Source organism: Natator depressus, chromosome 3, assembly GCF_965152275.1.
Source record: "Natator depressus isolate rNatDep1 chromosome 3, rNatDep2.hap1, whole genome shotgun sequence".
Taxonomy (NCBI): Eukaryota; Metazoa; Chordata; order Testudines; family Cheloniidae; genus Natator; species Natator depressus.
In genome coordinates this window covers 127,650,458-127,674,188 of record NC_134236.1, presented here as the reverse complement: position 1 = coordinate 127,674,188, position 23,731 = coordinate 127,650,458, and the positions used below count along the sequence as shown (strand labels likewise).

Below are 23,731 nucleotides of genomic sequence, written 5' to 3'. Positions count from 1 at the left end.
AGGAAAGTCAGTCTGCCCGTCCACCCCCACTCTCCCAGCCGCCACACGCTCTTCCGGCTGCCAGCTGGCCTCGTGGCGCAAGGGTAGCGCATCTGACTCCAGATCAGAAGGTTGTGTGTTCAAATCACATCGGGGTCAAGCAGGTGACTGTTGCGCTTTTGTCCTGGTGCACCTTGCTTGGGGAGAGCGTCCCTCCTGACAGAGCCGTGGCCTTTGCCTTTAGCAACCCTGCGCAGGGCCCAATGAGCTTGCTATTCCTTCGAAAGAGGTCAAAGGGAGGCGCAAAAGGAGGGCCACCACACCGGACGGGACGGGCAGCATGGGCACGTGCCACAAGCCAGGCAGGAGTCGAACCTGCAGTCTTCTGATCCGTAGTCAGACGCGTTATTCATTGCGCCACTGGCCCCCAGGGCACGGCCTTTTGCCTGCCATGGCCACGCTGCCTACGAGAGGCAGAACGGTAGCGTGAGGGGAGACCTTCTCTCTCTCAGCCCCGCTTTCCTCTCCCACCAGCGCAGGAGAGAACGCAAGAGGAAAGGCAGCGGCGGGCACAGACCAGCAACGGCGAGGACGCAACTCGGCTTCTGAGCTCCCCCGAGCGCCCGCCCACACCCCTTGTGGAAGCCTGTTTTCCCTCCGCTTCAGCGGGAGCGGGAGCAGGAGCAGGAGCAAAAGCAAAAGCTGAAGCTGAAGCCGGGCTGTCTCTGCCTGGTTTTGAACCAGGGACCTTTCGCGTGTAGGGCGAACGTGATAACCGCTACACTACAGAAACCGAGGGCCAGCCGCTGCTGGGTAGAGGTCCCGGAGCGGCCCCCTTTGGCTGGCCCTCAGGCCCCGGCCAGAGGCAGAAGGAGCCTGGCCGGCATTGGCCGAAGCCCTTGGCCGAAAGCACCGCCTCTGCTGGCAAGCCCAAAGGAGCAGGGCATTGGTGGTTCAGTGGTAGAATTCTCGCCTGCCACGCGGGAGGCCCGTGTTCGATTCACGGCCAATGCAGCCACTTTCTTGCCGGGCCCCGTCTCTTTTGGTGTGCCTGGCTCTCCAGCACTTCCCCGCCCTACGCCTCTGAGCGCCAAGGTGCACTTTATTTGCTGAGCTTCTCCAAAGGGCCTCTTGGCAGGGGTTCTTCTGTTCTTTGCCCTTTCCTTTCATTTTGAGGAGCCCTGCCGCGGGGCCAAGAGCAGCTTGCTGAGAAGCCTGCAGTTTCGGGGGCAGTATTCAGCCCCTTCCCACTCTTCAGCTGGGGCCGCAGGACGTGCACACGCGTGGACTGGGAGACCTTCAGCCACCAGGTCAACCCGCGTGCGGCTCAGGAGCCTGCTTCACCCCGAAGGAAGGGCCCGACGGGTCACTTCTCAAGGCCCCTGGATGTGGTTCACATCCCAGCGGCTGGCTTGGATGGTGGGCGTGGTAAGTCCTGGCTCACGCAACACGGAGGAAAGTCTGTCTGCCCGTCCACCCCCACTCTCCCAGCCGCCACACGCTCTTCCGGCCGCCAGCTGGCCTCGTGGCGCAAGGGTAGCGCATCTGACTCCAGATCAGAAGGTTGTGTGTTCAAATCACATCGGGGTCAAGCAGGTGACTGTTGCGCTTTTTTCCTGGTGCACCTTGTTTGGGGAGAGCATCCCTCCTGACAGAGCCGTGGCCTTTGCCTTTAGCAACCCTGCGCAGGGCCCAATGAGCTTGCTATTCCTTCGAAAGAGGTCAAAGGGAGGCGCAAAAGGAGGGCCACCACACCGGACGGGACGGGCAGCAGGGGCACGTGCCACAAGCCAGGCAGGAGTCGAACCTGCAGTCTTCTGATCCGTAGTCAGACGCGTTATCCGTTGCGCCACTGGCCCCCGGGCACGGCCTTTTGCCTGCCATGGCCGCGCTGCCTACGAGAGGCAGAACGGTAGCGTGAGGGGAGACCTCCTCTCTCTCAGCCCCGCTTTCCTCTCCCACCAGCGCAGGAGAGAACGCAAGAGGAAAGGCAGCGGCGGGCACAGACCAGCAACGGCGAGGACGCAACTCGGCTTCTGAGCTCCCCCGAGCGCCCGCCCGCACCCCTTGTGGAAGCCTGTTTTCCCTCCGCTTCAGCGGGAGCGGGAGCAGGAGCAGGAGCAAAAGCAAAAGCTGAAGCTGAAGCCGGGCTGTCTCTGCCTGGTTTTGAACCAGGGACCTTTCGCGTGTAGGGCGAACGTGATAACCGCTACACTACAGAAACCGAGGGCCAGCCGCTGCTGGGTAGAGGTCCCGGAGCGGCCCCCTTTGGCTGGCCCTCAGGCCCCGGCCAGAGGCAGAAGGAGCCTGGCCGGCATTGGCCGAAGCCCTTGGCCGAAAGCACCGCCTCTGCTGGCAAGCCCAAAGGAGCAGGGCATTGGTGGTTCAGTGGTAGAATTCTCGCCTGCCACGCGGGAGGCCCGTGTTCGATTCACGGCCAATGCAGCCACTTTCTTGCCGGGCCCCGTCTCTTTTGGTGTGCCTGGCTCTCCAGCACTTCCCCGCCCTACGCCTCTGAGCGCCAAGGTGCACTTTATTTGCTGAGCTTCTCCAAAGGGCCTCTTGGCAGGGGTTCTTCTGTTCTTTGCCCTTTCCTTTCATTTTGAGGAGCCCTGCCGCGGGGCCAAGAGCAGCTTGCTGAGAAGCCTGCAGTTTCGGGGGCAGTATTCAGCCCCTTCCCGCTCTTCAGCTGGGGCCGCAGGACGTGCACACGCGTGGACTGGGAGACCTTCAGCCACCAGGTCAACCCGCGTGTGGCTCAGGAGCCTGCTTCACCCCGAGGGAAGGGCCCGACTGGTCACTTCTCAAGGCCCCTGGATGTGGTTCACATCCCAGCGGCTTCCTTGGATGGTGGGCGCGCTAAGTCCTGGCTCACGCAACACGGAGGAAAGTCAGTCTGCCCGTCCACCCCCACTCTCCCAGCCGCCACACGCTCTTCCGGCTGCCAGCTGGCCTCGTGGCGCAAGGGTAGCGCATCTGACTCCAGATCAGAAGGTTGTGTGTTCAAATCACATCGGGGTCAAGCAGGTGACTGTTGCGCCTTTGTCCCGGTGCACCTTGCTTGGGGAGAGCGTCTCTCCTGACAGAGCCGTGGCCTTTGCCTTTAGCAACCCTGCGCAGGGCCCAATGAGCTTGCTATTCCTTCGAAAGAGGTCAAAGGGAGGCGCAAAAGGAGGGCCACCACACCGGACGGGACGGGCAGCAGGGGCACGTGCCACAAGCCAGGCAGGAGTCGAACCTGCAGTCTTCTGATCCGTAGTCAGACGCGTTATTCATTGCGCCACTGGCCCCCGGGCACGGCCTTTTGCCTGCCGTGGCCGCGCTGCCTACGAGAGGCAGAACGGTAGCGTGCGGTGAGACCTTCTCTCTCTCAGCCCCGCTTTCCTCTCCCACCAGCGCAGGAGAGAACGCAAGAGGAAAGGCAGCGCCGGGAACAGACCAGCAACGGCGAGGACGCAACTCGGCTTCTGAGCTCCCCCGAGCGCCCGCCCGCCCGCGCCCCTTGTGGAAGCCTGTTTTCCCTCCGCTTCATCGGGAGCGGGAGCAGGAGCAAAAGCAAAAGCAAAAGCTGAAGCCGGGCTGTTTCTGCCTGGTTTTGAACCAGGGACCTTTCGCGTGTAGGGCGAACGTGATAACCGCTACACTACAGAAACCGAGGGCCAGCCGCTGCTGGGTAGAGGTCCCGGAGCGGCCCCCTTTGGCTGGCCCTCAGGCCCCGGCCAGAGGCAGAAGGAGCCTGGCCGGCATTGGCCGAAGCCCTTGGCTGAAAGCACCGCCTCTCCTGGCAAGCCCAAAGGAGCAGGGCATTGGTGGTTCAGTGGTAGAATTCTCGCCTGCCACGCGGGAGGCCCGTGTTCGATTCACGGCCAATGCAGCCACTTTCTTGCCGGAGCCCCGTCTCTTTTGGTGTGCCTGGCTCTCCAGCACTTCCCCGCCCTACGCCTCTGAGCGCCAAGGTGCACTTTATTTGCTGAGCTTCTCCAAAGGGCCTCTTGGCAGGGGTTCTTCTGTTCTTTGCCCTTTCCTTTCATTTTGAGGAGCCCTGCCGCGGGGCCAAGAGCAGCTTGCTGAGAAGCCTGCAGTTTCGGGGGCAGTATTCAGCCCCTTCCCGCTCTTCAGCTGGGGCCGCAGGACGTGCACACGCGTGGACTGGGAGACCTTCAGCCACCAGGTCAACCCGCGTGCGGCTCAGGAGCCTGCTTCACCCCGAGGGAAGGGCCCGACTGGTCACTTCTCAAGGCCCCTGGATGTGGTTCACATCCCAGCGGCTTCCTTGGATGGTGGGCGCGCTAAGTCCTGGCTCACGCAACACGGAGGAAAGTCAGTCTGCCCATCCACCCCCACTCTCCCAGCCGCCACACGCTCTTCTGGCCGCCAGCTGGCCTCGTGGCGCAAGGGTAGCACATCTGACTCCAGATCAGAAGGTTGTGTGTTCAAATCACATCGGGGTCAAGCAGGTGACTGTTGCGCCTTTGTCCTGGTGCACCTTGCTTGGGGAGAGCGTCCCTCCTGACAGAGCCGTGGCCTTTGCCTTTAGCAACCCTGCGCAGGGCCCAATGAGCTTGCTATTCCTTCGAAAGAGGTCAAAGGGAGGCGCAAAAGGAGGGCCACCACACCGGACGGGACGGGCAGCAGGGGCACATGCCACAAGCCAGGCAGGAGTCGAACCTGCAGTCTTCTGATCCGTAGTCAGACGCGTTATCCGTTGCGCCACTGGCCCCCGGGCACGGCCTTTTGCCTGCCGTGGCCGCGCTGCCGACGAGAGGCAGAACGGTAGCGTGCGGGGAGACCTTCTCTCTCTCAGCCCCGCTTTCCTCTCCCACCAGCGCAGGAGAGAACGCAAGAGGAAAGGCAGCGGCGGGCACAGACCAGCAACGGCGAGGACGCAACTCGGCTTCTGAGCTCCCCCGAGCGCCCGCCCGCGCCCCTTGTGGAAGCCTGTTTTCCCTCCGCTTCATCGGGAGCGGGAGCAGGAGCAAAAGCAAAAGCTGAAGCCGGGCTGTTTCTGCCTGGTTTTGAACCAGGGACCTTTCGTGTGTGAGGTGAATGTGATAACCGCTACACTACAGAAACCGAGGGCCAGCCGCTGCTGGGTAGAGGTCCCGGAGCGGCCCCCTTTGGCTGGCCCGCAGGCCGCCTCAGGCCCCGGCCAGAGGCAGAAGGAGCCTGGCCGACATTGGCCAAATCCCTTGGCCGAAAGCACCGCCTCTGCTGGCAAGCCCAAAGGAGCAGGACATTGGTGGTTCAGTGGTAGAATTCTCGCTTGCCACACAGGAGGCCCGTGTTCGATTCAAGGCCAATTCAGCCACTTTCTTGCCGGGGCCCCATCTCTTTTGGTGTGCCTGGCTCGCCAGCAGCTCCCTGTCTATGATTTCAATGGAGCTGGATTGGTGTTTTTAATGTATGGAATGATGTTGCCCACAACTAGAAAGACCAATTTGGCCCAGTATTGGTTTTTGCTCTTATAAGCAGCTATTTGTGCACTGCAACATATGTTTTTCACTTTTTTAGACTTTTTTTTAGCTTGTGGAGGCTTGTCGTCAACCGTGTGTTCTGAGGGAAGCAGAGCCCTGATTGGGGACCGGGGCTTCCCTGATGAGGGGGCCTATATAATCAGGAAATTGATCAGCCAGCGGCACAGGAGCCAGCCAACAGAGCTGTAAAGAGGAGCATGTGAATGGGGGTTTGGAAGGAGGCCGCAAGGAGCCCAGCAAGGTTTGGTGCGTCGTTGTTGTCAGTGACTCCGTGACAGGAATGTGGTAGTGAAGGCAGCGACCGATACACAGACAGCATCAGTAGTGACCCGAGCGATGACAGAGACGGTGTGCATGACCAGATGTGGAAGCTGCACAAGTATATGACCCTAGAGCCGGTACCTGAACAGAGCTTTGTTCTTGGGCAGTACCGCCCGATTAAACTCATGGTTTTAGGCTTATAAGGAGCTCCGACGTTGATGCAGAACAAACCCACCATCCCGAGGCAATGCACCTGTCTTTTATAATAATAAGTTCCCGAACAAGTCTGTAGACTCTGCTGTGTCACATGGGAGCTGTTAGTCGGGATTGCTCCCAATCAGCATTACTGTGGGTTGTTACTGGGAGTCCCTGCAGCTGTTTCTTATCTCGTTCCTCTGGCTCCATTCTATGTCTTGTCCTTGGTGCGTATGCCTTTTCATTAGGGTTGTCAGTCTGCCATCCGGGTGACTCTGATAATAAGGTTAGTGCCTCTCAGTTTCTCCACTCCCCACTCGACCATCCAGTCCATCAGTGCTGGTGTCTCCTAGCATGTCATACATTCTTCACTCACTCACAAACCAGTAAATAATTTCAAAAGCAAGAACTGGAGCCATAACACTTCTGTCCTTCTAAAAGCAATAATTAATACGTAGAGCAAAGAATAAAGCCAAAACATTTTCTTCTTACTAACTCAAGGCTACCAAAATAAGCAAAATGGAGTACTATTTACTCGAGACAATTTCTCCCCATTAGGCTTTTGGCCTACAATAGAAGAGAAGATCTGAGGTTCAGAGATGCAGGTAGAAACTATAGTTTAGTTTCGAAGTGGGTTTGAGCAGATAACGGAGGAAAGGCAAGAGGAGGAGGAAGGGACAAGTAGAGACTCACAGATGCAAGCTGGACTGGGGTGGGAGGAGTCTGCTTGGGCAGGAAAGTGGTCCGTGGAAGCATGTGTCTACGAGAACCAGGCTGAGGAAAAGACAGTCTAGTGAAGGAGAAATAGAGCTCAGGAACAAGTTTGCTGAGCTGGAAACCAAAGAGGGGGCACAGCAGGCACTAACTGAAGGTGGGAGAGCACAGAAGAAGAGAGGAGCATCTAGTTCTATAAGAAGAAGGGAAGACCTAATGGAGATACCCAGTGTGACACTGCACCCCATATTCTTCCCAGTGACATTATTTTGATGTGATTATGACATAATTATAATGTATTTTATGCAAGATAAGTCATGTGAGGTGGCATGTATCATTTTTGTATCTGGAGTTATGAATATTGACTATGTATCTGTATTTTAAATGTAGTTATGCCTCAGTAACACCCACTAGACAAAATGCTTTCAATCCAGATAGTGGGTGGGGAAGGGCCTGTTCAGGGCAATGAGCCATTAGGAAAAAATAATAGGCCTTAGGAGAAGCTTTTCTCGCACCTGATACCAGGGCTAACCACTGTTAGAATATTCAAAGGGCCTCAACTGAAAGTATTTAAAACTGTTTATGACCAGAGCTGGGTAGGAATTTTCCAACAAATGGTTTATCATCTAAATTATTTTGTGTGTGTGGAAATGTATCCATTTCTAAACAACTTTCATTGGGAAGATTTTTCATGTGCAGGAGGAAATTTCTGATCAAAGCCAAAGAGAGAGACAATACCCACCTGGTGGTAAGAGCACTCACCTGAGATGTGGGAGACCCAGCTTCAAGCTGCTGCTCTGAATCAGGCAGAGCAGGGAGTGGAATCTGGTTCTCCCACACTCCAAGTGAGTGCTCTAACCACTGGGCTGTTCTGCATGGGGGGGCAGGCTCCTACTCTAGGTTTTAGTGAAGAACTGCAAAAGGTCTTGGTTTTATCCAGATGTGAAACAATAAAAAAAAAAAAACCTACATTTTTGCAGGATGGGAAAATTGTTTCCCATCCAGCTCCATTTATAAGATTTGTGTTTTTGCAACTAATTGTCTTCAGGTTCTCATTAATAAATAACTGCTCCAGGTAATAAACCCTCCTTCGAACCACCTGCTGTTAACCTCCCAGAAAAGTATGTTGAGAACCCTGGTATATAAACCGGACTTTTCTTTGTTTAAGAAGGATGTGCTCTAGGCTAGGTTAACTTCTTAAAATCAACACAAAAACCAACAAGCAACAAAAGGATCCAGCTTTATGATTCTAGTGGTGAAGAGATTGGCCACCCATCCCTTCTGGTCTCAGTAGAACTAAATGGGCCAGAACAAGCATTTGATGCTGCCAACTTTCAGCCAAATGGATTATCAGGGTGTAGAACCACACAATTAAATGTGTAATGTCAAATACAAACAGAGCCCTAGGCATCAGTTACGGATGAGGAGTACCTTTCAGGACGTAAAACATGTGATGTTTAGTTTAATGTTCCACATTTGTTTGTTTTGCTTTTTGTAATATATTAAATACACTCTTTCATTTGCAGAAATTATCTTCACCAACAATGGGTTTGAATATTTATCCCAATTTTCTCAGTCACCGCCAGTTATTCGATCTGAATCTTCTCCCAGAAAAGGAAGGGACAGTTTCAAAATGCAAATTATAAAATATATGAACAGTTGTTCTAATGTACAATAACTAAGTAATTCAAACACTGTGTAATGCTTGCAAAGTAAAATTGATCTTTTCAACTAAGTAATAGACACATGATAGTAATATTCAGTAAGATAGCACAGTCCTAATTCAGGGAAGCACTTAATTCTTATTTACTTCAAAGGGACTTCAGCATATGCTTAATTTTAAGCATGTGTGTGATTTTCAAAAGCACGTAAGTAATTTAGAAGCACAAGGATACATGTTCCTAAATCACTTAGATGCTTTTGATAATCTTGTGCCTGTGCTTAAGTGCTTTCATGAATGGGGGTGTTTGTCTGAATTAAGGCCCATATAGTAGTAATGAGAAACAGTGATCCTTTCATTAAGAGAATCAAACCATTGCTACAATAGGCCTGATCATAGTCCTTATGCATCTAAAACTCCTATACTAGTCAGTGGGAGTTTGGGGTGAGGGTGGGATCAAAGACTGCAGGATTGCATAGAATGAACAAGAACTTGTATCAGACTCCAACAATGAATTAAGCATAAAGAACGACAATGAAAATACATTGGTCTGTTGCTCAGTGTTCACTGTGATTTGCCCCCTTCCTCCCCACTCTTTTCTGTGCATTTGTATCTTTCAGTAAATTTTTTGCTAGGATTTTCAAAGACACTTTAGGGGATTAGGCATCAAACTCACTGGACTTCAATGGCAGCAGGGCAACTAAAACCCTGAGAGCCATTGGAAGTCCCAGCCTTAAAAAATAAGTTAGAGTTCATTTGATAAGTCTCTTCTTTCATGTTCCCTGTAGGGGGATGGAATATACTTGTACACACCCTTAGTATTCTTAGGCCCTTCAAACATTTACACACGTGCTTAATTTTGCATGTGACTAAATAGCCCCACTGGCTTCAATGGGGCTACTCGTGTTTTAACATTAAGTACTGTTCACAGGGTGACTGGCTCCTTTAAAGGGAAACCGGCTCATTTCACCTTGTGAGTTATCAGCTGCATGGGCGGCCCATGAACCCCCCATTTAGGGAGGCTAGCCACCAGCCCCACCCCTTTCACCCGAGGCCCTGCCCTCACTGTGCCCCTTCTGCCCTCCTCCCCTCCACTCTCGCCCACCAGAGCCAGAGGAGCCCTGAGCCCCCCACCATGGACAGAGGAGCCCCAGCTGGCCTGGCTAAGCCGCCCCAAGCCCCAGCCCACCCATGTGCACTGCCCTGAGCCCCAGCCACCCAGAGGAGGCCTGAGCCCTGCTACAGCCTGGCCCCAGGACCGTGGCAGAGAACAGTAACTGAGGTTGGTGGAGGCTTAGCCTCCCCAAGCCTCCATGACCACCGCCCATGATCAGCAGCCTCCCAGCTGAGGCTGTTGGCTTAGGGGTCAGGTAAAAGCATGAAGAGGACCTGTCCTTATAAAAGCCTGGAAGAGAGGGGTGGATGTGTGTATGTGTTCTGTTGTCCGACACTGGGGAGTGAGAATTAGTAGGAGTCCAGTATGCATCCGATGAAGTGAGCTGTAGCTCACGAAAGCTTATGCTCAGATAAATTGGTTAGTCTCTAATGTGCCACAAGTACTCCTTTTCTTTTTGCGAATACAGACTAACACGGCTGTTACTCTGAAACCTCTGGGAACTGTTGCCCTTGTTGGTATTTTGCCCAAGTTTTTTTAATAAATTGTTCCCTGAGGCAAGGGCCTGAAATAGACTCTGGGTTGGCATTGATCCTGGTCAGACAGCTCAGAGGTGTACAAATGTATGTCAGTATTTGCAAGTTTGGGGCCTTATAGCCTTGACTAATCATGGAAACCCCAAAATTTTGAAACATCCTCTAAAAAGACTAAATGTCAAGGACCTTATGAAATTGTACCTGTCAGCAAGGTGGCATGATAGCTAATAATATCTAACAACGTAGTGTTGCCAATTCATGACACTAGATGTTTTTCTTAAACCCCTGCTCCAGGAGATGGGTGATCATGTGAAGATATTAGCTTTCATTTTCTTTTAAACTATATTTTGTGCCCTCCTGCTTGTGGAGAAAAGCTTGAAAATGTAACCTGAATATCTATGCTATATAGTTTGTTATACTATACTCATCACCTAATAACTCAAAAACCAGAAGGCAAATAAAAAGAACCCAAATTTTATTATCATCTTTTAAAGTCTTATGGTTTTTGAGGCCTGACTCATGATTTCTGACTGTTTGCCGTTGGCAACACAACAAACCAAAATATCATTTCTAACTTACATTCTTAAGGAAATCGGATTAAATGAAAACAATAGGAAATGCTTTTTATTGAAAAAATAAGGAGGTGGACATCTGTGAAAATAAGTACTTTGGACGAAAAAATTAAGTCTGGTGCAACCTTACCTATGGTGCTGTTCCCACTCTACTGCAATACATGTGGAGCAACCAATTTGCCAGGTGCCTAAGCATTGAAACAACTTTGTATGTAACTGTAACGATGCTGCCTTTGGTGGGACACTACTGAGAGTATCAATTCAAGACAAATTGCTTAGAGCAGGGCAGTCACAGCCCAAAGCTGAGTGTCCTATATTACTAAAGCACACCAAAACCAGCCAAACAGAGAAGACTTTGGTTTTACCCCATTGACTGAAATCATACAAGCAATTCCCGCAAATACTCAGTTCCCTTGTATCCCCACCAGCACCGCTCCTTATGGGGATGACAGGTTGTCAAGGTTCCTTCCCCACTCTGAACTCTAGGGTATAGATGTGGGGACCTGCATGAAAACCCCCTAAGCTTATTTTTACCAGCTTAGGTTGAAACTTCCCCAAGGTACAAACTATTTTACCTTTTGCCCTTGGACTTTATTGCTGCCATCACCAAGCGTCTAACAAATATATAACAGGGAAAGAGCCCGCTTGGAAACGTCTTTCTCCCCAAAATCCTCCCCAAACCCTACACCCCCTTTCCTGGGGAAGGCTTGATAAAAATCCTCACCAATTTGCAGAGGTGAACACAGACCCAAACCCTTGGATCTTAAGAACAATGAAAAAGCAATTAGGTTCTTAAAAGAAGAATTTTAATTGAAGAAAAAGTAAAAGAATCACCTCTGTAAAATCAGGATGGTAAATACCTTACAGGGTAATCAGATTCAAAACATAGAGAATCCCTCTTGGCAAAACCTTAAGTTACAAAAAGACACAAAAACAGGAACATACATTCCATTCAGCACAACTTATTTTATCAGCCATTTAAACAAAACAGAATCTAACGCATATCTAACTAGATTACTTACTAAGTTCTAGGACTCCATTCCTTTTCTGTTCCTGGCAAAAAAAAAAAAACAACACACAGACCGAGAGAACCTTTGTTTCTCCCCCCCTCCAGCTTTGAAAGTATCTTGTCTCCTCATTGGTCATTTTGGTCAGGTGCCAGCGAGGTTATCCTAGCTTCTTAACCCTTTACAGGTGAAAAGGTTTTTCCTCTGGCCCGGAGGGATTTTAAAGGTGTTTACCCTTCCCTTCATATTTATGACACAGGTTATGAAAACCAATACCCCAGTAAAAGAAAAAGGTTCTCTCGGTCCCAAAGGACCAAGCCCCAGACCCAGGTCAATATACAAGTCAGATCTTGCCCACAAATCACACTGTTGCCAATCCTTTAGAATCTAAAATCTAAAGGTTTATTCATGAAAAGAAAGAAATATAGATGAGAGTTAGAATTGGTTAAATAGAATCAATTACATACAGTAATGGCAAAGTTCTTGATTCAGGCTTGTAGCAGTGATGGAATAAACTGCAGGTTCAAATTTAGTCTCTGGAGTACATCCACAGCTTGGATGGGTCATTCAGTCCTTTGTTCAGAGCTTCAGTTTCTAGCTCCAGAGGCAAGAAGCAGGATTGAAGACAAAATGGAGGAGATGCAGCTGCCTTTTAAAAGTCTCTGCCATGTGGAAGGACACCCCTTTGTTCTTACTGTGGAAAATCACAGCAGCAAGATGGAGTTTGGAGTCACATGGGCAAGTCACATGTCTGTGCATGACTCAGTTCTTTTACAGGGAGAGCAGCCACTGCTCACATGCTACCTTGAACGTTCCCAGGAAGACTTTTTATGTGGATTGGAGTCTCCCAGGGTCTATTGTCAATTAAGTGTTTCTTGATTGGGCACTTAATCTGCAAATTCCTTTCTCAAGAAGCTGACCAAATGCTTCACTAATGCTACTGTAGTGGGGTGGCCGCCCTGCTCCGGCCCTGAAAGGGTTAAAGGCCAGCCTTTGGAGAGGGCTGGGGGTGGGAGCCAATATGAAAAGGCTGGGAGGCAGCCAATCAGTGTGAAGCTGGACCCTATAAAAGAGCTGCAGGGCTAGAAACTAGAGAGTCAGTCTCTCTCTCTCTCACATGTGCTGTGGAGAGAGAGGGAGCTGGCTGTCTGGGAACTTAAGGTACTGGGAGCAGAGCAGTGCTGGGGAAAGTCAAGAGGAGCTAGAGAGCTCCAGCCTGGCAAATCTGCAGGCTGAGGCGTTGCTAAAGGCCAAAGCAGGTACTGGGGTTGCAGAAGTGCAGCCTGGGGATAGGTAGAGGCAGCTGGTCCAACCCCCTTGCCAATGATGAGTGGCCATTATATACTGCAGTTTGCCCCAGTGAGAGGGGGCTAGATAACAACTGGCAGTAGCCACTGAGGCAAGGTGGGTGTAGAGGGTTGGGGGTTCCCCTGGAAGGGGAGACCCAGAATGTGGGGGTACTGTAGTGGGCAGAACCCCAGGGTAAGGGGCACTACGGTCTGGGAGGGACATGGGGGCCCTAAGACATGCAAGATACTGGCCTGCAGAGGGTGCTCTGAGCTGGACAAGAGCTAATTCCCAAGATGACCAGCAGGAGGTGCCGCACCAGTGAGTCTCAATCTGCTACACTACTTAGAATCAAACACATTGAGATACAAGTACATAGCCAATATAAATACTTCAACTACAAAAATGATACACACATACAGATAGCACAATCATAACCAGCAAATCATAACCTTTACATAGACACTTCACATGACAACCTTTGTACAATATTTGCTGCAAATATATAACAGTGGTTGCAACAATGATCTATGCGGTCACAGTTTATGTCAATAATGTCACAGTAACTTTAAAATGTGTAATCAAAATTAAATATATGCAACCATATTTTCTTGGTATTTCTATCTTCATCTACAAAATGAGTTGATGTTCCTGTTTGAGTTCCCTAGTAATAAAAGATGCAGTTTCATCAGATTTGTCTTCAGTCACTTGGAAAAGGCAATTGCAATCCAGTTTGGAACTCCGCAGGATACATTCTGCCCAGGGGCTGCACTGTTGGCACCTCTGTGTTTATATTTATTTCTGAGCTTCTTGGGAAAGAAGGCAATTTTGTACTGTTGAACTGACTCTCTTCAGATCGAGGGGGAAAGGATTTAGAGGGAGCAGCTTTTAAAGTCAGGTAGGTAGCACTGATGAGTTTAACACAACACAAACATTTTGTTAAACGATTCTAAGGAAGATGAGATTTGTTTGTAAACAGGGATGAAAAAAATAGTGTGTGAAGGGGGGGAAACCTCTGGAAAGGCTACAGTGAATGTGGCTTATAACAGTCCTTCCCAGCTGCTAAGCTTGCCTTTTGTACCAAGCAGAATGTTACATACTTTGAGAGCGGCTGGGTGGCCAGTAAAAGTTACACAGAAAGCAGCAGCCCTGATATGGGAGTAGAATGGAGGTCTTGATGCAAAGCATTTTCAGCAATAACCGATCAACAGCCTAGGAAAACACTCACCGCATTGACATGCATTACAGTTTCAGTGAACAAAACAGTTAAAATTATTACAGAATGTGCTAAGGTCAGTAAGAAGATAGTCTCTTATTTCTACGTATCCTGTTCACATCCAGCACAGGTCAGTAGAAAGCAAAAATCACCTAATCTTACATTGTTTGATATCCTGGGTGAAATTAGATGATTCCATTGGAAATCTGGACTATAAGGCACACTGCAAAAAACTACCCTCACAAATGGAACTAACTAAACTGCTTGTTGGCAATATCAGAAGTAATTACCTCTAAAGGTAACTCAAAAATGCAGTGTGAGGAAAAGCCCAATGCCTATGCAATAGCTGTTCTGTGCCTTTTAAAAAAAAAAAAAAAAAAAAAAAAACGCACACACACCCCTCCCCCACAAGGCTTCCAACCCAGTCAAATTTTGGAAGGGATCTAAAACCTCCTGCTTCAGGCTTTAAACCAATCTCTAGCCATTAGAAATTAGGAAGAGACTATCTGCCTACTGTGGGGTTGTGTGTGTGAGAGATTACAAGTTTGGTTGATAAACATAAGAGTGTTGATGTAATACACTTAGACTTCTGTAAGGTATTTGACTTGCAACCATGTGATGTTTTGTTTTAAAAAAATCTAAAACAGTATAAAAATAAGCTAGCACACATTAAATGGATTAAAAGCTGGCTAACTGATAGGTCTCAACATGTAATTGAAATGGAGAATCATCACTGGGCAGGTGTTTCTGGTGAATGGGGGGAGTCCATTCTCGGAAGCAGTGACTCTGAAAAAGATTTGGAGGTTGTGGTTGATAATCAGCTGGATATAAGCTCCCGGTGTGGTGCTTTGGCCAAGAAAGCTATTGAGATCCTTGGATTCATAAACCAGGGAATCTTGCGTAGGTATATTGAGGTTATTTTATATGGCACTGGTGCGACCGCTGCTGGAATACTGTGTTTAGTTCTGGTGTCACTGATTCAAAAAGAAAGTTAATATAGTGGCTTGATTACAGTCTGTAAGTGCCTACATGGGGGGACAAATATTTGATAATGGGCTCTTCAATCTGGCAGAGGAAAGTATAACAAGAGCCAATGGCTGGCAGCTGAAGCTAGACAAATTCAGTCTGGAAATAAAGGATTAAGTTTTTAATGGTGAGGGTAATTAACCATTGGAACAACTTACCATGGTCATAACGTATTCTCCATCACAGGCAATTTGCTCTAGAAATTATTGTGGGGAAGTTTTATGGCCTGTGTTATAAGGAGGTCAGACTAGATTACCATAATGGTCCTTTCTAGCCTTGGAATCTATGAAAACCTTCCTCTAATATACCTCGTGCTGCCCACTGTCAGAAACAGGCTACTGGATAGATGGACCTTGGGTTTGATCCAGTCTGGCAATTGCTATGTTTTTATGTTACAGCCCAGCCCCTTTTACAAGCATAAAATTGTTTTAAGAAATGTTATATTCATGGACTGAGACCATGGGAAGTCTGGCCATGACTATAATCTCTCCATTAAGGTCTGCATGGCTTCTATCTGAAGGAGGCCCAATGGGAAAGATTTATCAGGAATCTCTTAAATATTCCATTGCATGGTTCCACATTGTTAACTGAAAGCAGCTTCAAACAAAAACAGCTTTTCACTAACAGTTGGTACGTTTTATCATAACAAGAATGAAACAGCAACATATTGTTAATGCAGGAAGGAATTTGTGGTTCTCATAACATTTTAAAACGTGCTAAAAACTATACCTTTCTATAGCTATAAAATTAGTATTTGAGAGACCAAGATTGATGCTTATAAGCATCACGCTAGGCTTCCATAGGCTGGAGTTAAAGGTGCAGAAAGGGAATAGTGCAAAAATTCACTGAGGCTTCAGAACTAGCCTAGAAATACTGAGCCTCTTCATTCTGATTATCTCTTTCCTTTTTCCAGTCTTACAGGACCATTCCTTATTACAGCTGAGCCACAATCTAATACCAAGGATTGAAACTAGTTTAGTTCAATATCACACTAGATCCATGTCATAGAATGGAGTCCTGCAGCCCTGAGATGAGTCACTATCTTGTGATGACAAGACAAAGATACTAAAGTGAATCATTGAGAAATCCAGAGTAGATCTAGGTTCCAGCTTCCAGAGGGGAGGGACAGCAGAGAACACAGGATCTGAGGTCTAGCCTGTGGAAGGGAGCTGAAACCAGAGTTGCAGCTAGTGAGAAGCTACAGGTACACTTTGAGGGAGAGTCAGGATTTCAGAAACTGAGAAGACTCTTCCAGTGAAAGGAATCCAGATAGACATTTTATTTGGGTAAAATACGAATTGCAATTTTAATTACCAAATCAAAAAGCTCTAAGCTCATTGACTTTCACATGCAAAACCTTTTACAAACCCAAGCCCATGAAAGCAAGGAAATGAATAGTTAACAAACCTTACATTGCCCACATCATAAAGAACACATTCTTACCCAGTATAAAGAAATCCATGTCAACACAAAACAACACCCTTAACTCTGACCCACAAATTGTTGCATTTTATTAATGTATTTTTTAATCTGGGGGGTATGTTAAATAGAAAATATAAGTTAATATATTTATAAATGAACAGTAATTTTTGGTAGATAACAGTGCTATTTCTTGAAAACAGATGGAGTTCAACAGAAACAACACAGAATATCATTACTTAATGGTAAACTTATTTATGTATGTGGATTTACATGTGAGTCTGGACAATGCATTAATAGGTACATACAGAGAGCACAGTTCTTTGTTGTCTTGTGCATTCGGTAGCCATTACCTCCATGCACGGAGGAGGTAAAACCTCTACTAAATCAGAAGAGTAGAATTTTACACCCACTCTGCACTCACATTGCGCAGGCAAAAATGGCCCCGCAAAGTGCAAAGCATTGAAGAACCAGGTCTAGATTTTTTTTTCCACACAAAGGATTTTTGTGATATTTTAAATGTGGTTATATTTTGAGATTACTGATGAATAAATAGTGCGTATTTGGGGTCAGATTTAAGTGTGTTGTATCGAAATATGCATTTCTTTATAAGAATAACATGTTTGTTACATGAAAAGTAGCAAATTTCTTGCTTTTAAGCGCTTGGACTACACAGTGAGACTATTAACCCTAAAGCTGGGTGAACAATAATTTTTGGGGGTGTTGTAGAATAATGTATTTGAAAACCATAATAATATCAGTACATTGGATGACAAATATTATTCAATCAGCTCTAGTCAAAGCTAGCATTATGAGCTCATGTATCCTGACGCAGTCTAATACCCTAGACCAGGGGTGGCCAACCTGATTCTGAGAAGGAGCCAGAATTTACCAATGTACATTGCCAAAAAGCCACAGTAATATGTCAGCAGCCCCCCATCAGCTCCCTACCCCCGGCTCCCAGCACCTACCAGCAGCCCTGCCAATCAGTGCCTCCCCCTCCGTCCCCACACCTCCCGATCAACTGTTTCGTGGCATGCAGGAGGCTCTGGGGAGGAGCAAGGGCATGGCAGGCTCAGGGGAGGGGGCAGGAAAGGGTGGAGTGGGGGCAGGGCCTGTGGCAGAGCCAGGGGTTGAGCAGTGAGCACCCCCCGGCACATTGGAAAGTTGGTGCCTGTAGCTCCAGCCCCGGAGTCAGTGCCTATACAAGGAGCCACATATTAACTTCTGAAGAGCCGCATATGGCTCCGGAGCCACAGGTTGGCCACCCCTGCCCTAGATCTCAGTGTCACCCTAGACAAGTCCAATAGCCTTAATGAGCATCAGTTTTCAAATATGTAAACTCATGAAAATATTTATGGATTCTTTTTATTGTGTTGGCTCCTAGAGGCATCAGCCAGGTCTGAACCTCTGTGCTAGGAATTCTATAAATATATAGAAGATGACACTCCAAGCCCTATATATTTTACAATCTAAAAGACTAAACATAAGTGGATGAGATGAAGAAGGGGTTGGGGCATGAGGGACAGACAGAGTAACAAATAATAAACTGGGCACAATTCTTAGCCAATCAAGAGCAATAATCATAATTTGCCATCTACCTAGCTGTTATCAAGTTGTAGTTTATTCATGCATTTTTGAAGAGGGACTTGGAGGATAAGTTTGGTGGCTCGATGAACTTGAACTGGGATTTTTTTCCCCCAGTTTTAATGGGTGGCCCAGGAGAAAGTGTGTAAGTGCTTGTCAGAGAAGTGAGTGATTGAGGCTGGCATTGAAGATGATGGATTCTCCCATTGCTTCGATGGATGGGTGTTCAGATAGTATTGACTTAAGTTGTTGGTTTATTTGTTTTTATGGCTTCTCACCTGGGAAGCGAGTCCAACCCTGGATTTTCAAATGCGGTTGCATGTCTTGCAAGTGTAGTCATTGTTGAAGGGCGGGTTTGAGGTATTGGTCTTACAATGTGCTCTCTTCTCCTGCAAAGACCTCACATGCCACTCCTCAAAAGCGGACACAGCCTCATGGCACATACCTCTCCATCTGGGTCTGTCAAGTAAAATGAGTTCCCAGGTTTTAACTACTATTTTGCATGCTTTGAGCTTGACGTTCAGGGTATCTTTGTATCAGAGTATTTGTCAAGCTTTAGAGCAGCTTCCCATGCCCGGTTGGCTGTAAAGCACCACTTTGGGTATATGGGAAGCCTCCATACAGACCATGTGTCTGACCCAGTGAAGGGTCAGTGAAGTTGAGTCCTGATCATGCTGTCAATACCAGGGATTTGGCACCTCTCAAGGACTTCAGTGTTGGGAATCCTGTCCTACCACTTGATGTTGTAGATGGATCTTAGGCAGCAAAGGTGGAAGTTCTCCAGCTGTTTGATGTGGTGTCGGCAGAGAATCAGTGTCTCTCAGGCACAGAGGAGTGAGGTGAGAACAACGCTGTGGTAGATTTTTATCTTGGTTCTGAGGCAAATTCCTTGCTCCCTCCAGAGCCTGTAGGGGAGCCTGCCAAATGCTAAGCTGGCCTTTGCCAGGCTCAGATGATCTCCTCATCCAGTGTAGCATTGCTGGAAAGTATGCTACCCAGGTAGCAAAACTTCATGATTGAGTTGAGGGATGTATTGTCAATTATCGCAATGGGATCATGATGCTAGTTATGCTGGTGTTCTGTTAGTGGCTTGTCCATTACCTCTATATTTTTCAGGCTGATTGTGAAAATAAAGCATTCTGAGGCATAGGCAAAGCAGTCCATAATAAGCTGAATGTCCTTGTGTGTGTGCGTGCGCAAAGAGGGCACAGTTATCAGCAAACAGAAGTTCTCTTAATAGCTGTTCAGTTACCTTGATATGGGCCCTGAGTTGCTGTAGATTGAATAGGCCCCAATCTAATCTAAACGGGATGTGTAGACCTTGATCAAAGTCTTGGAATGAGAATAAAAGCATGGCTGAAAAGACAATGGCAAAGAGGACTGGAGCCATTACCCGCTCTTGTTTGGCGCCATTGGTGACAGGGAAGGTTTCGGATGAGTCACCACACTCCATCACCCTGGCCGTCATGCTATTGTGAAATGAGGGGATGACAGCAATTGTCTTCTCTAGGCAACCAAATTTATGGAGTTTCCATAGGCCCTCATGATTCACCATGTCAAAGGCCTTGGACAGGTCAACAACATGTACAGCTCTTTGTTCTGTTTACGAGCCTTCTGTTGTATTTGTTGGGCTGCAATAATCATGTCCGTAGTGCCATGCCAGCATGAAAGCCATTCTGTGGCTCTGGATACACTGAGTTCACTAGGTGAGAGACAAGCCTCTGGAGGACAACCCATGCATGAACCTTCCCCAGTATAGGCAGCAGTGAGATTCTGCGATGGTTGTCACAGCTAGATATGCCTCCCTTCCTTTTGTATAGCAGGATTAGGAAGGCATCCTTATACTCCTAGGGCATGATATCCAGTTCCCATATAGTCTTGAAAAGGCTGGTGAGTTTCCTGACCAGGTGGGTACCTCCACACTTGTACACTGCAGATGGAATGCCATCAGGGCCTGGAGACATGTCCGTGGACAGCTGCTTGATGGCCTTAATAACCTTGTTTAAAGAAGGGTCCATGGACAGCTCCTCTAGGATAGGACGATGCAGTCATGGCTTCATCCTATATAGTGGACTAACAGTTCAAGAGACTTTCAAAGTGCTTTGCCCAGCGAGAGAGAATATCACTTGTCTGTGAGCAGCTGGTTACCATCTGCTGTGAAGACAGGGGCTGCACCACTTGACTTGGGGTCATACACAGCACTGAGACATTCATAGAAAGCTTTCATGTCATGCTTGTCAATGGCTTCCTGCAGCCTTCTACTCCCAGTGGTTATTCGTCATTAGCCTTAATCAGATTTGTAGTGTATGTTTGGCCAATGGTACCTGGCCTCCTTCATTGCTGATTTCTTGTCCAGGCAGTAGGACTTGTGTGGGGCATGCATGGTCTCCTGTAGCTGGTCTGTCTCAGGATCATTCTCATCGAAACAGTCTTGGTGTTTCAACCTTTCAAAGTCACAAACCTTGGATGCCGTGTTATGTCACAGCTCTGAACTTCCACCAGGTTGACTCAATATTTGTGGAGTTTTCTGGGACATCAGATAACTCAGTCTCCAATGTCTATACCAACTTTGCTTGTTTGCTGGGGTCTTTCATGGCAGCCACATTGATCTTCTGCCATTATTTGATAGCTAAATACTGCGTGCATTCAAGAATTTACCAGTGGTAAATATTATTGTCCCTGTTTACAGCTGGGAAAATAGGCTGAAAGAGAAAATTACCTGCCTTGGGTGGGACTGCTTTCATCTAGTGGATTAGGCATAGGCCCTAGTAATGAGTTCCCCTGTATTCTAATACAGTTTTTCCATCGTTTGTGATATAGTGTACTTAAAGCTCACAATCCAGGATTCATGTGATTAAATGAGTGCAGATTTCTAGCCCTCACTGTTGCAGAGAAAAGCTTGAAAATATAACTTCTAAGGGCTATGACACCAAATAAAAAGACCTAAAATTATTTTTAATTGGCTTAAAAATAAGATTGAAAACAATCTCAGGATTTTGGATGTTAGACTCATGATTTCTGAATGCTTGCGGTTGGCAGTACTGAGTCTAGCCATAAGATATGGGTGAATGTTAATGAGAGGTGCAATTCTTGAGTTTGTTACTTTGATCTATTCAAAACCCCACATTTAAGTGCTTCCTTCCCCCACCCACTGACTGACTTGACTTTCTGGTACTTTAAAAATGACTAGTAAGTCAACTTTTATGATTTTTGTGAGCTGGCTCCCCAGTTAGCAGATTTCCTGAAATTCGCCAAGTTTATCCTTTATAAAACAAATTCTAGTATTTGATCCCATCATTGCCCAAAACAGAGCAATATCACTTGTATGGTAGCATGCTTTGGGCAATTACTCTCAAATCATGTAGCATGCTTTTTAGACGCACACACAGCTATTCCTCTGAACAAAGTAAGAATAAGCTTACCAAAAAGAGAACTGCAGCGGAACAAAAGAAACTGCTGCTGAGACAAAACTCAAGAGATCCTGCTAACGAACTGATTTCCAGGGCCAGTGTGGAATACAGCCCCTTTCCTTAGGTACTGGCAGAAGGAGCTCTCCTAATTGACTCTTGCAGCCTCTCCCTTTTCCTGAATCTGTCTGCATGCAAGAGCAAAATAGGAATACAATTAAGTTTGGATCCCTAGTATAGTGTATACCCCACTGGGCCCTAGCAATAAAGGGACAAAACAAGTCTTTCCAATACCTACTGGCAATTTATCTTGGATAGCAGAAGCACCATTTTATGTGAGCGTCTTTTCAGGAATCTTTTTTATTTGGGGACAGGAAATACTATTTCTTCCCAATGTCCCAATCTATGTATTCCTCACCTTGGAGTTACCTTTGTTACTGTCAGACTACGGCTGTTTGGTAAATTGGGCTATTTGAAGCAAGTTGACATGCTGGCAACTCTGTTTCCTTTTCGTGTTACTACAGGCTTTCCCTTTGCCAAGGGCCCTGGTGTCTGTCCTACAGCAGAACAGTTTAGCTGTGCTCACCACTCAGTCAAATGTGATTGTCAATGTCTTAAGGCTGAGCTTAGGAGCAGTTTTGCGTGCTGACCTCTCTGGCAGGAGGGTAATATAAAGGTGATGGCTATAAACATGTGCAGTGCTTGGGAACTAAATGTACAGCTTGTCTTATCATAACTCTTGCAAGTGTCAGAGCATGTACTGTAATACCAGCAAGTGCCTTAGACAACAAATCCTTTGTCGTAGTCATTGTTATTGTCCTGGCGACATAAGGTCATCCAAATAGCTGCTTTACAGCCAGATAACAGGAAAACTCCATCAGCCTCCCTGCATTGGATTTCCTGTAAAATCTCCTTGCAAAAAAGGAGAATTTCTAGTGGGAAGTCCCCCAACTCCACAGATGCTGGGCCAGGCAAGGAGCTGCCTGATCTGCTATAAAAGCCCCTGTCAACATGTCCCTCCATGTGGCTCCACTGGTCCTCTTCCCTTCCCCCCACCCCTCCACCCCAATCATCCTGTCACTGGCTGGGTCCCCCTACAGCTGCCCCATTAGCAGCCACAGAGGACCCACAGAAAAATGATTCAATGAAGCTGCACTAGTTCCCATATGGATTTCTGCATGGAAATCAAGGGGCTTTTCAAGAAACAATGCCATGGAGTTCAGTCTCCACCTCCTTATCCACTAAACCCAATGGAGTCCCAGGGAGCATCTTCCATAGTGTGAAGTGGGAGCAGTGCCCCTGAGTCAGCACTTCCTCCCCTTACATGGAGAGGGGAGATCTGCCCATGTAGGGTCCCCTCCAAGTACATAATACTGAAGGCCTCCCTTCTTTTTAGTAAGGCATTTGGACCTTTTTGCTTCAAGGTGGTGAATTCCCTACAGTCTGAGATGTGAAGGATCAGATCCTTTGAGCCAAGAACCCTCAATTTTCATTGGCTTCAAAGAGTGCTTTCACCCCCCTGTGATTTTCAGGAAACAGACCTTTTGTGTCATCTTGTCTTATTTATTATTACGGTTATTGTAACTAATAATTTGCTATATAATCATAATATATTTTCATTTCTAAGGCACTCACGCCCAAATACCTGGGAGTGCCTAACAAATATAATTGAATCAAGATTTCCAAATAGTGTGCACGGCCCATTCTATCAAGTGTCCAATCTGGCAAAAATATTAATCTATCCGGAACCTTACATTTATTCTGCTGTTGAAAATTCACCTTATTGTGTAATTCATTTCTTGACTGGGGCTGAAAAATGGGCACAGCCCAGCTTACATTTTCTTCTTCCTTGATCCAGACAAAGTAACCCATCCCATAACAATATCAGACAGCAGAAGTTTTTCCCTTCTTGACTGTTGAATCACCCAGGGTGCTGTCCCATGTATAAGGTGAAGTATTTGACACTGTCCCCCTTCCATGGAAGCCTCAAAATCTATGGTGATTCCCGCTACAGGTGAGCACACCAGTGAAGGGGTTAAAAACAATCATCAGCATACATTAAAAAAAAAAAGGCTTTGTCAATTTTCATTGGTAAGAGTTGGAAACCTGCAGCTATCTGTTTTGCCTTGCAACAGCTGACATCAGGTCTTCAATCTAAAGTACTTATATGTGGCTCCCCTTACTATAGGAGCTGAACATTTTATAATCTCTAATACAATTAGCCCCACAACATTGCTGTGAAGTAGGAAAATGCAGTCATTTTTACAGATTGGGAGT

General features: G+C 47.3%; 15 non-coding genes across 15 annotated transcripts; 7 read left to right on the top strand and 8 right to left on the bottom strand.

Moving 5' to 3' along the window:
* The first annotated feature begins 66 nt into the window (after positions 1 to 66).
* TRNAW-CCA (transfer RNA tryptophan (anticodon CCA)) lies at positions 67 to 138 on the top strand. Its single transcript has one exon. It is a non-coding gene; the product is annotated as a tRNA-Trp (tRNA).
* Positions 139 to 333: 195 nt separating this feature from the next.
* On the bottom strand, positions 334 to 406 carry TRNAR-ACG (transfer RNA arginine (anticodon ACG)). The gene has a single exon. It is a non-coding gene; the product is annotated as a tRNA-Arg (tRNA).
* Positions 407 to 699: 293 nt separating this feature from the next.
* On the bottom strand, positions 700 to 772 carry TRNAV-UAC (transfer RNA valine (anticodon UAC)). Its single transcript has one exon. It is a non-coding gene; the product is annotated as a tRNA-Val (tRNA).
* A 150-nt stretch (positions 773 to 922) lies between these two features.
* TRNAG-GCC (transfer RNA glycine (anticodon GCC)) lies at positions 923 to 993 on the top strand. Its single transcript has one exon. It is a non-coding gene; the product is annotated as a tRNA-Gly (tRNA).
* Positions 994 to 1,498: 505 nt separating this feature from the next.
* Positions 1,499 to 1,570, top strand: TRNAW-CCA (transfer RNA tryptophan (anticodon CCA)). The gene has a single exon. It is a non-coding gene; the product is annotated as a tRNA-Trp (tRNA).
* A 195-nt stretch (positions 1,571 to 1,765) lies between these two features.
* On the bottom strand, positions 1,766 to 1,838 carry TRNAR-ACG (transfer RNA arginine (anticodon ACG)). Its single transcript has one exon. It is a non-coding gene; the product is annotated as a tRNA-Arg (tRNA).
* Positions 1,839 to 2,130: 292 nt separating this feature from the next.
* On the bottom strand, positions 2,131 to 2,203 carry TRNAV-UAC (transfer RNA valine (anticodon UAC)). Its single transcript has one exon. It is a non-coding gene; the product is annotated as a tRNA-Val (tRNA).
* A 150-nt stretch (positions 2,204 to 2,353) lies between these two features.
* Positions 2,354 to 2,424, top strand: TRNAG-GCC (transfer RNA glycine (anticodon GCC)). Its single transcript has one exon. It is a non-coding gene; the product is annotated as a tRNA-Gly (tRNA).
* Positions 2,425 to 2,929: 505 nt separating this feature from the next.
* Positions 2,930 to 3,001, top strand: TRNAW-CCA (transfer RNA tryptophan (anticodon CCA)). The gene has a single exon. It is a non-coding gene; the product is annotated as a tRNA-Trp (tRNA).
* A 195-nt stretch (positions 3,002 to 3,196) lies between these two features.
* Positions 3,197 to 3,269, bottom strand: TRNAR-ACG (transfer RNA arginine (anticodon ACG)). Its single transcript has one exon. It is a non-coding gene; the product is annotated as a tRNA-Arg (tRNA).
* Positions 3,270 to 3,559: 290 nt separating this feature from the next.
* Positions 3,560 to 3,632, bottom strand: TRNAV-UAC (transfer RNA valine (anticodon UAC)). Its single transcript has one exon. It is a non-coding gene; the product is annotated as a tRNA-Val (tRNA).
* A 150-nt stretch (positions 3,633 to 3,782) lies between these two features.
* TRNAG-GCC (transfer RNA glycine (anticodon GCC)) lies at positions 3,783 to 3,853 on the top strand. Its single transcript has one exon. It is a non-coding gene; the product is annotated as a tRNA-Gly (tRNA).
* Positions 3,854 to 4,359: 506 nt separating this feature from the next.
* On the top strand, positions 4,360 to 4,431 carry TRNAW-CCA (transfer RNA tryptophan (anticodon CCA)). Its single transcript has one exon. It is a non-coding gene; the product is annotated as a tRNA-Trp (tRNA).
* A 195-nt stretch (positions 4,432 to 4,626) lies between these two features.
* Positions 4,627 to 4,699, bottom strand: TRNAR-ACG (transfer RNA arginine (anticodon ACG)). Its single transcript has one exon. It is a non-coding gene; the product is annotated as a tRNA-Arg (tRNA).
* A 280-nt stretch (positions 4,700 to 4,979) lies between these two features.
* On the bottom strand, positions 4,980 to 5,052 carry TRNAV-CAC (transfer RNA valine (anticodon CAC)). Its single transcript has one exon. It is a non-coding gene; the product is annotated as a tRNA-Val (tRNA).
* Between the last annotated feature and the right edge of the window lie 18,679 nt (positions 5,053 to 23,731).